This window comes from Alligator sinensis, unplaced genomic scaffold (genome assembly GCF_000455745.1).
Source record: "Alligator sinensis unplaced genomic scaffold, ASM45574v1 scaffold1626_1, whole genome shotgun sequence".
In the NCBI taxonomy this organism is placed as follows: Eukaryota; Metazoa; Chordata; order Crocodylia; family Alligatoridae; genus Alligator; species Alligator sinensis.
The window spans coordinates 1304671-1314263 of record NW_005842437.1 but is presented as its reverse complement, the minus strand read 5'-3'; the positions used below and the strand labels follow the sequence as shown (position 1 = coordinate 1314263).

General features: G+C 48.4%; 1 long non-coding RNA gene across 1 annotated transcript in view; it reads right to left on the bottom strand.

Moving 5' to 3' along the window:
* LOC102372904 overlaps positions 1-3559 on the bottom strand; it is a 4817-nt gene extending 1258 nt beyond the window's left edge. The window contains exon 1 of the long non-coding RNA XR_324619.3: positions 3361-3559. This is a non-coding gene — a long non-coding RNA (uncharacterized LOC102372904). The remainder of the gene's footprint in view (positions 1-3360) is intronic.
* Between the last annotated feature and the right edge of the window lie 6034 nt (positions 3560-9593).

Sequence of the window (9593 nt, the reverse complement as noted above, 5' to 3'; positions counted from 1 at the left end):
CTCTTTCCTGCCCAGGCAGGGGTCGAACTTGATGATCCAACCCAAATATCTGTGAATCTATGAATACATATTGGGCGAGGAGATACTAGATTTTCCTTTTTAATAAATGCAATGCCTGTGGGAGGAGCTGTGTGAAACTGGCTCTTAGTGGGATTTATTACTTTCTACAAGCAAAAATGTTCCGGTTTTTCTTTTGTGAAGCAATGTTTTCATTTCAAAATTGACCTGTATTTTTTTTTAAAGGGGGTTAAATACCTCCCAAAATGTTTGTTTATGAGGTTGAAAGTATTTGGGGATAAAATGAAAATGAAATTTCTTTAATTGAAAACCATGAACATTTTTCATTTTAGGTCAATGGGAATGGACTTTGGTTTGGGTTGGTGGCCACTGAACTCAAATATCCTTTCTGCGACAGCCCTAAATGGTTTACAGTTTGCAGTATTCAGGATCTGGGACCATTTAATCTGACCTCTCGGGGGATATAAAGCCGTAGCACCACTCATGCCTGCAGTCCAAGAAATTACGCTTCCTCCGATGCAGCTCAGCACAACTCTGAAACTAGACCACGTCTTTTAGGAAGCCTCAATCTCCACTGAACGACTCCAAAGGACAGTGCATTTACCACTTGCTTTGGCAAGTTGTGCTAATTATTCTCCCTGTTAAAACCCAAAACATATTTCTATTTTAAAATGTCTACTTTCAGCTTCTAGCCAATGAGTTCAGCCATATTTTTGTCTGTTCATAGAAAACGAGGGTTGAAGGGAGCTCAGGAGGTCACATCTAGTGCAACCCCTGCTCCAAGCAGGACCAGCCCCAACTACATCATCCCAGCCAAGGCTTTGTCTAGCCGGGTCTTGAAAACCTCCAAGGATGGAGACTCCCCCACCTCTCTGGGTAACTTGTTCCAGTGTTTTACAACCCTTGTAGTCAGAAAGTTTTTCCTAATATCCAAACTAAACCTCCCTTGCTGCAACTGGAGCCCATTGCTCCTTGTCCTGTATCTGCCCCCACTGAGACCAGTCCAGCTTCATCCTCTTTGGACCCACCCTTCAAGGTAGTTGATCTGCCAGAGGGCCACACTATCAAAATCTCCCCCTGTGCAGGTAGTTGGGACCAGATTTTGACGATGTCCAGGCTTTTAAGTGGGAGTGAGGCAACCTGCTGCTTTTGAACATCTCACTGCATGCCTAATCTCTGCCTTCGGTGACTTCATTTGGCCCCGAAAGACTGTGATCAAATCAATCGCCTTGCTAGAGCCGAATACGTTACGCAGTCACTGCCAGCTCCATGAGCTACACACATATTTATTCTTTCTTGAAAAGCAGCCATGCTTTAAACCAACAACAGCAAAAGGAGCATTTGCTTCCTCAACTGGAATGAATTAAGTAGTAAACTCTTATCACAGAAGTTGCACTATGAAAAAATTGAACCAAAATGTACAGTTTGAGTCTCCAAAGAAGAAGGTACATTACACGTTCAAGCTCACTTATCTTTATGGAAAATCAGCTAAATGTTTAGCCTGGTATTTTATCGCCAAACGCTGCCAAGCTCCGGGATGATGACACTTGCCAATAAAACCTGGCAAATAAATTCTCTCTCCTTAGACTCTCTGGTCTATAAACTGTCTACTCTATTGACGCCAGGAAGAGAGGGGACATTGAGGGCAACAAGAATGAACTATGTAACACACGCTGTCTGAGCTTTTGAAAAACAAGGGAAATAACAAGAAAACTTTCAGAAAACGGACAAGACTAATTCACATGTATCCAGTCTTTTTCAGCCCAACTGATCCCTTCATTCATGTAATTCTCTGCAGAACTGCTAAATTAAGGCCACTGGAGTGATGTGTGGGAGTGAAATCTGGTATGAAACAGCAGTGGAGATGGAGAATCTTTTCTTGTGCACGAGCAAGTGTTAAGGGACGTCTGACGTCCCTGCAGCCAGAACCTCAAATTTAGGTTTTGTCCCATAAAGCTATATAGAACAAACTGCTTGGAACGTCATTTTTCTCCTGCTCAAAGATGAGCAGCTGAGGTGACTCTGCCAGGATTTGAACATGTGGCTCCTGAGAGCAGAAATCCCAGATCTATTGAAGTCACTAGAAGGGATTTCCCTAACAATTCATTGAGAAGCAACACCAGATATACAGGGAGACTGGGTTCTCCGGGAGAAACTGAGCAGCACATCCCTGTTTCACTGATGCATTTGCCTGCAGCGTTCTTTAGAAGCTGAGAGAACAAGTACAAGCTGTTCACACACACACACACACACACACACACACACACACACACACACACACACACACACACGTGCGCGCGCGAACAAGTACAAGTTGTTCTCTCACTCTCACACGTGATACCCGAGAATTGCTCATGTAAGAGGCTGTGTGGACACCCCTACCAGCCATCCCAGCCAAGGCTTTGTGTAGCTGGGTCTTAAAAACTTCCAAGGACGGAGACTGCCCCACCTCTCTGGGTAATTCATTCCAGTGCTTCACCACCTTCCTCATAAGAAAGTGTTTGCTAATACCCAACCTCAACTTCCCTTGCTGCAGCTTGAGCACATTGCTCCTTGTCCTGTCGTCTGCCCCCACGGAGACCAGTCCAGCTCCATCCTCCTTGCAACCCCCTGCAGGGAGGTGAAGGCTGCTATTCAATCCCTCTCGGTTTTGTGCAGACCAAAAAAGCCCAGTTCCCTCAGCCTCTCCTCACCAGTCATGTCCCCCAGCCCCCAACCATTTCCACTGGACTCTCTCCAACTTGTCCACATCCTTTCTGTAGCGGGGGCCACAACTGGACACAGGACTCCAGATGTGGCCTCCCCAGTGCTGAATAGAGAGCTGCCCTCGATCTGCCGGTGACACTCCTGCCGATGTACCTGTACTCCTACCAAGAACACCATGGTCTTTGATCCCCAGGAGAAGAAAGTGCATCCTTACGTTTTTAAGATGGCCAGTGGACACAGAAAACAGGTTTGCATCTTCCTGCCCATAAAGCACACAAGCAAGCCACACTGCAGCACACACATGCACTCTACTTTGGCCCAGAGGTTAAAGCTGCCCCCACCCCACTTCATCTTGTCTTTGGCATATTGCAATTTTCCCAAGAAAAATCTCAAGCAACCTTCCCCAAGTGCTTCTTTAAGCAAGGTGGGTGGGGGAGAGCTACTTCCAAATGCCGCTCCCTGTAATTTCTGGCTGCAAGTGCCAAAGGCTTTAGATATGTTTGCATTGAAAATTAGAGTTGGTGTCTCCCATTCTCTCTCTAAGAGGTAGTTAAGACCATTCTTAGAAAGGCAGAAGTCTGAAAAAATATCAGCCCAAAACACAGCAAAACAAAATCAAATGAAAGCCAAACTTACCCTGAGAGAAAAGACCAGGGCAACTATTCCAAGTGGGAAGCAGCAGCATAACAGGTTAAAGATGGACAGAGCAAGGTACGTAGGGACATGCCTTTGAGCTGTGTCCATCCTGAGGAGCTGTCCTGTTTCTGCTGTCAGCTGCTGAGGCCAGGAAGACTCTGAAGAGTGGTAACACTGGGCCCTCTGTTAAAGTCATCTGAGGAAGGAAGGGGGAGTATCCAAAGGAAATTAAAGTTGAGCCCAGCGTGTAATGCACACTCCTCCTTCCCCCATGATCCCAGCAGCTTCCAAATGGTTTCAAACCAAGTTACGCTCCTTTTTCCACTTTAATTTCTCTGATGAAGCTGGCAGAGCCTTGCCATTACATTCTCAGATGGTGAGGGCACTTGGCCAGCTGTTGATACTGTGAACAGAACCCAGTTTCGAAGACAATCGGCGATTCTGCTTTCTCACAATGCAGAAAGGAGAGCTGGTTGGGGAAAAAAAGCATCAGAAGAGCCATTTTCCATTGCAGAAGGCAGATCTACAGCAATCAAGTCATTCCACACAAGCCTACTGATTTCACAGAAGTCAAGTGAAAAACTGGGTGCAGGGGGAGGTGGTTCAAAGCCTCCTGCCGCAGCATGTTTGGAATGAAAAGTTTCGGGGGAGGTTAATGACTTTTCTTTTTCTTTATGTTTATCTCAGCTTCAGTGGTGATGTGATGTGCTTTGCCTTCAGCTCCAGGAGCCCTGGAGTATCACTTGCACTACAGCCTCGAAAGGAAAGGCCATGTCTGAATTCAGGGGCTGTTGGGCTAGTTGCTGAACAGACACCCTTACCCCAGGCTGGTTTAGGATCTAGATCAGTAAGACACTGCATGGGAGGAAAGAAGCAGCAGGATCCTCAGCATGCTTGAGAAAGGGTGGCAGAAAAGATTCAATCATCTGTCTGCGGGCATGCCGTTCTGTGGCTGAGCTCCCGAATGCAATGCTGGTGCCTTACTCCAGGGCCATCAAGGCCTTTCCAGTCAGTCGTTATGGCTGAAATCATATCCCATCTTCCCATTCCCAACAAGGGACTCCCACCCACTGCAGAGAGCAGCACGTCTGGCTCTTGCAATAGCAGGCAACACCGAGCCGTGCTAGTGCAGCCTCAGGGTGGCGTTGCCCTGCAGGGTGTTGGAGCCTCGCACTTGCGGCTCCTGTTGACACCATGGGACGAGGATGTGGTGTTTCCCATCAGCGAAGTCAAGTTCTGCTGCTGTTGTGGTCAGGCTGGTGCCAGCTCAACCAGATGCACTCTGCAGCTGAGCTGAAAGCACTTGTCTATTAGTCAGTGAGGCTGGGAAGGAGGAACCCAAGTAATGCTAGCACATCTGGAAACCCTTACAGCCTTATGGGTGCCCCAATGCAACAGCTGCTGTAGTTTTCCTAAAGATGCTGCCAGGTCCCCGGGCCATTTGGAAAGCAGAAACGATCCCCATCAATGTAGCAGCGAGCCCACTTCTCAGGCAGGCTGCTGACCACCCTCCCACATATCTCAGCCCGGCTTGAATTCCTATGTTGCCATTATCAGTTCCAGTAAGAAAGCAATCAGCCACTGGGACTGGAGCCATAAAACATTTTTAATCCCGAGGAAGCAGTGGAAATCCCACTTCCTTGATAAAGGGCACATACCGCCAAGCCTAGGGCAAATGGGCCCTCGGATGTGCCTTGAGCTCTTAGAGGAGAAAGCAAAATGGGTTACTGTAAAGGCAGAGCTATGGGGAACGGAAAAGAGCAATCACCGCACAAGGTACGTGGATGCCAGGACCAATCCCACAGCCATTACAGTGGTCCCACTCACTTCCCAAGCACTTAGATGTGAGCACCAGGACCAAGGTGACATTGTCTTGGGCCAGCAGGTCTCTGCTGCTGGGCTCTGCAATTTGGAGAAGAGATAACGAGCTGCGCAGAAGAGTTTTTCCTTGTGTGATGGCCTTGCCAGCAGCAGTCTGGCCAGCCAGTTTTGAAAAGTTCAAAATTGATTGCTGGTGGGGGGGTTGTTCCTTTTCCCCACCAACCAGGTGATGGCAAGGTGAAGACCCAGACTGGAGACAAAAGTAACCTTCTCGCCCTCCCAGTTGGCAGAGGGATGAGTTCCCCAGAAGATCGAATTCCCACTGGAGAGGAGGATACCTTTTTCCTCCCTCCCCCCACTCCTTCTGTGACCACCAGTTGGGGTGTCTGAGTGGGTTAAAGGGACAGCGGGGACTCTGGGACTCTCCCACCTTCCCCCCCACCCCAATGCTTGGGCCCTGCGCCTCAGATTTTGTGCAATCTGTGCCTCAATCTTTGTGCAATCTGCACCTCAATCTTTGTGCAATCTGCACCTCAAGCTCTGTCATTTGACATTCCCCTTCAGCGTATAAGTAGGCATAACATTTGCTGAGAGTCCTTTTGCTCTCCCGATCCCTCACTGGTATCAGGAGGGCTTTGCTCAGAGTTGTACCCATATTACCTATAGTTCCTATATCTCTTGTATATATGTTGTATTTTACCTCTGTTCTTTATTATTAAATTTGTATAAAAGTTAAGCCTCCACATGTGCCCTGGCTCTGCTCTGTAGGGAGAGGAGGGGAGCGGCACGCCATAAGCAGCTATGCCTCCCACAGCGCACCCGCACCCACTAAAATCCCTTCATTTGGAGAGGAGGTACATCCTGAGTACCACCTGGGTTACACTTGAAATTCTGCCTCTTTCTAGGGCTGCAGGATCCAACACGTAGGAACTAGTCAACGGCTGCTATATCTGCATCACTTATTTTAGCTTCGTTTAAATCTCCATGGCACTTCTACCCCCAGAGCCCAACGTGCTTTGAAAGCTCCAAGAACGGTGAGCGTGATAGTCAGGTGCGAGATCCTCCCCGTTGGGTTATTTGTATCATGGGGAACCTGGGTTTTGCAATTCCCCACAGAAGCAGCTTCTTCTCTAGAAGAAGAGAGCAGCAGAGCAACCCACACCCTGCACAGCAGCGATGGGGAAGGAAGGAAGCCCCTGGATGTGTCTGTGCAAAGCAGACACAAATCTTGCTTTCTCAAGCCGCTCCCCAACCACAGGAGGGGAAGAATGGGTGTTAGGCAGGCAGGAGTAAACCGAACATTGACACATCTGTTTCCAGCAAAGGTTTGCACTGGTACAGGGACCAAAAGCTGAATCCAAGGAAAGGCTGGAGGAACAGATCACCCCATACACACAGATAGCCCCCGTCTCTCTCTACTGCTCTACGTACTTTGGTCACTGCTGTGAGGTGTGCAATGGTGACCAGTAGTGCCGCTGTCCTGACTGGATAAGAGCCATGAGATAAAATCTGACTTGTGTAAACAGAAGCACAGTTGCGGTGGCATAAACAGGAACTCTCGTGCTGTGTACATCCACCCGAGGTTGTCACCTTGCTGGCAGCCCCACGAATGCAAGCTGCTAAGATAGGTGGGCAAAAGCTCCATTTTTCTGCTGCACTTTTACCTCCAGTTCAGCTCAGATTGGGTTTCAACGCAAGCAAACTTCATCTACACTGAGCTGTATGCTGGGGCAGCACTGGCTGTGGAAAACTGTATGCAGGGCAAAGCTCCAGGCAGCCCAGGCCAAGCTAAGGAAGACCCAGGCAGAACAGAAGAATTGGCAACTTCGCCAACAAAGTGCCTTAACAGGAACGCAGTGTCAGACGATAGCCTTCAAAAGCTAAAGCACTGGAGTGGACATGAAACTGGACCAAGTGGGCAGATGCAGATCCTATATTGGTCGATAGACTTGAGCAGTACGTCAACCTCATCAGACTCCAGGTGCCCTTTGGAAAATGCCAGCTCTGAGCTTTCACTTATGTTTTGACTATGGAAAAAAGGAGCACGGGGCTCAGAAAGGCCACAGCAGGGCAGTGGTTTGGATGCGGTGGATTCCCATTTGAAATTTCTGGATTTACCTTGTGAATCATGTGTTGGTGTTTGCACACCTAAGTCTGCATATTGTGCAGCAGGCTTTGAAGGATCTCATAATACCGTGTGGGCTGTTGTCACAGGCCAGCTGGGCACTGTGAGTGTATCAATTTTATCACAGGCCAACTGGGCTGTTTGATTCAGTTTTTATTGCTAAGGCTGCACCCTGAGCAAAAAAACGTTAGGCCAGCTAATCTCACAGCTACAGCTTTGCCTATGGGGCACAGTCAGTTCCAGGAACAGTTAGTTAATTTATCAGTTTGGTTAAATTTATGACAGACAAGTTACATTTGCAGTTTACAAACTTACAAGCTTATATGAACTAATATTACCTATTTAGGCAAAATACCAAATGCCTCCGAGAAGCACACATTATTGCTTATTAATCTCTCTGGTTCTGGCTGTCACAGGCTGTCATGCTGCACTGCCATTACTGTCAATGCGGTTGTCTAGTGGACAGCAAGCGCTTCAAACTGATGCTCTGCCCAGGATCCCTAGTAGGTAAACCCTGACACCCATACCCATCCATCATCACCCATGGAGCAGCTGTGGCTTACTAGGTATTTGTTCCTGGAGTAGCTGGTATGCTTCATTTAGAGCTTTGTAGACCGCTGTCCTCTCCTTATGCCCACTATGGCACAGTGCAAGCTTTCAGGCCAGCATGCCTCACTCCCACCATGGAGAAGTCACTGCTGAGGGAGAAAGCAGCATTGGAGTGATGCTATAGCTGTAATAGTCCAGGAAATATGTGACAGGCAAGGATTTGGTGGGGAGTGATATAGTTTATTGGACCGACAACATAGGTAGGTGAGAGCTTAGGCAAGCTTTTGGGCACAAGGCTCCTTTCCTCGGCTCTGGGAAAGCAGACAGCTTGAGCTAAGTTACAGATAGATCAACAGCCTGTGTATAACTCCATATGTGAACAGGAGGGAGAGGGAAATTCCCTCTCTCTGGCTGATTTGATCATAAGGAAGTATCCAAAAGGGGCTACGCTAGTGCCAACTGTCCCAACTCTTGTTGTCCAGGTCCCTGTTTGCTGGCCAGTCCCATCAAGCTCATTTCAGAGGTCACTCATCAGCTACGCCTGCGTTTTCCCAATGGAGAGGTCGATCCAACCCAGTTTCTCTTTCCCAGAAGAGAAGCAAACCCCTTCCCAGCCCCACACTGCTCATAGCTTGTAGTACATAGTCCAGAGATACATCCATGTCATAAGGGATATTGAATAAATGCAATGCCCAGTTCATCCCTCTGGCTCAAACTGGAAGCATACCAAGGGTCATGCATTATTGGGAAACGCTGACCACCATCAGGACATTCCCACCGTCTCTCCCCTCCCCAAGCCAGCGGAGAATGATTCCTGCCATTGTGTTCTCGGAAACTCGAAAGGGCACAAAGAATGCAGCTCTTATGCCTTCCCTTGGAAAAGTGCCCCATGGCCTGGCTTATCTCAGAGGTCTGCTCCAGGATCTTGCCTCCCATTTTCCAGTCCTCCTGACTGAAACCCTTTGTGTAAGAAGCTCAGCCATGTAAGAAGTCAATAATCCTCCTCCCTTCATGAGGCTCCCAGACATCAGAGAGCTCTGTCTCCCCTAAGGCCACAAAACACCAGTGATAATCTTCCTAAGGGCAGATTGTTGGTTGGCAGGATTGTGGCCCAGCTGTAGCCACTGAACTTTCTCTTTCTCCCCAGCATGCAGCCCCTCCTGCCTTGGGGGAGGTTTTGTTGTTCTTTCTTGAACCTCCCTTTCAAATGGGAAGATATAAGCTGCTAATGTGGCAAGACTTCTTGTTCAAACAGTTCCACATCTCTCAGGGATGATGCATCTTGCAGAAAAAAGGGAGGATTCTTCTTGTAATTATGTTCTTGTGTATTGAGAAAACCACCCCCCGCATCTGGAGCCTGTGTTACCGGCAGGCACAATATTCTGGAAGTTGCACAGGGCCGGGGATGGGAACAGCCCCCCAAGGCAGTACACAAGTCTCTTTACAGCTCATCTCGCCCATCCTCCTGCGCTGGACCTATTCCACCAGCCCAGCCCATGAAGAGGTAAAGAGAGGCATGCACCAGCTCCTTCCTCTTTACCATCTCACAGGCAATTTGCATCACCTGAGCCTGTCTGCACCCTCCATTCCCAGCTGGTCCCCTTGATGAACTGATTGTGGTCAGCTGGAAGAATACTTCTGCTCCCAAGAGACCTTCTTTAACCCCTTCTGCAGTAGGTGGGAGTTACTCTTGACTCCAAGCACACACTACATCACTCTCACCTCACCTCTCACCAGG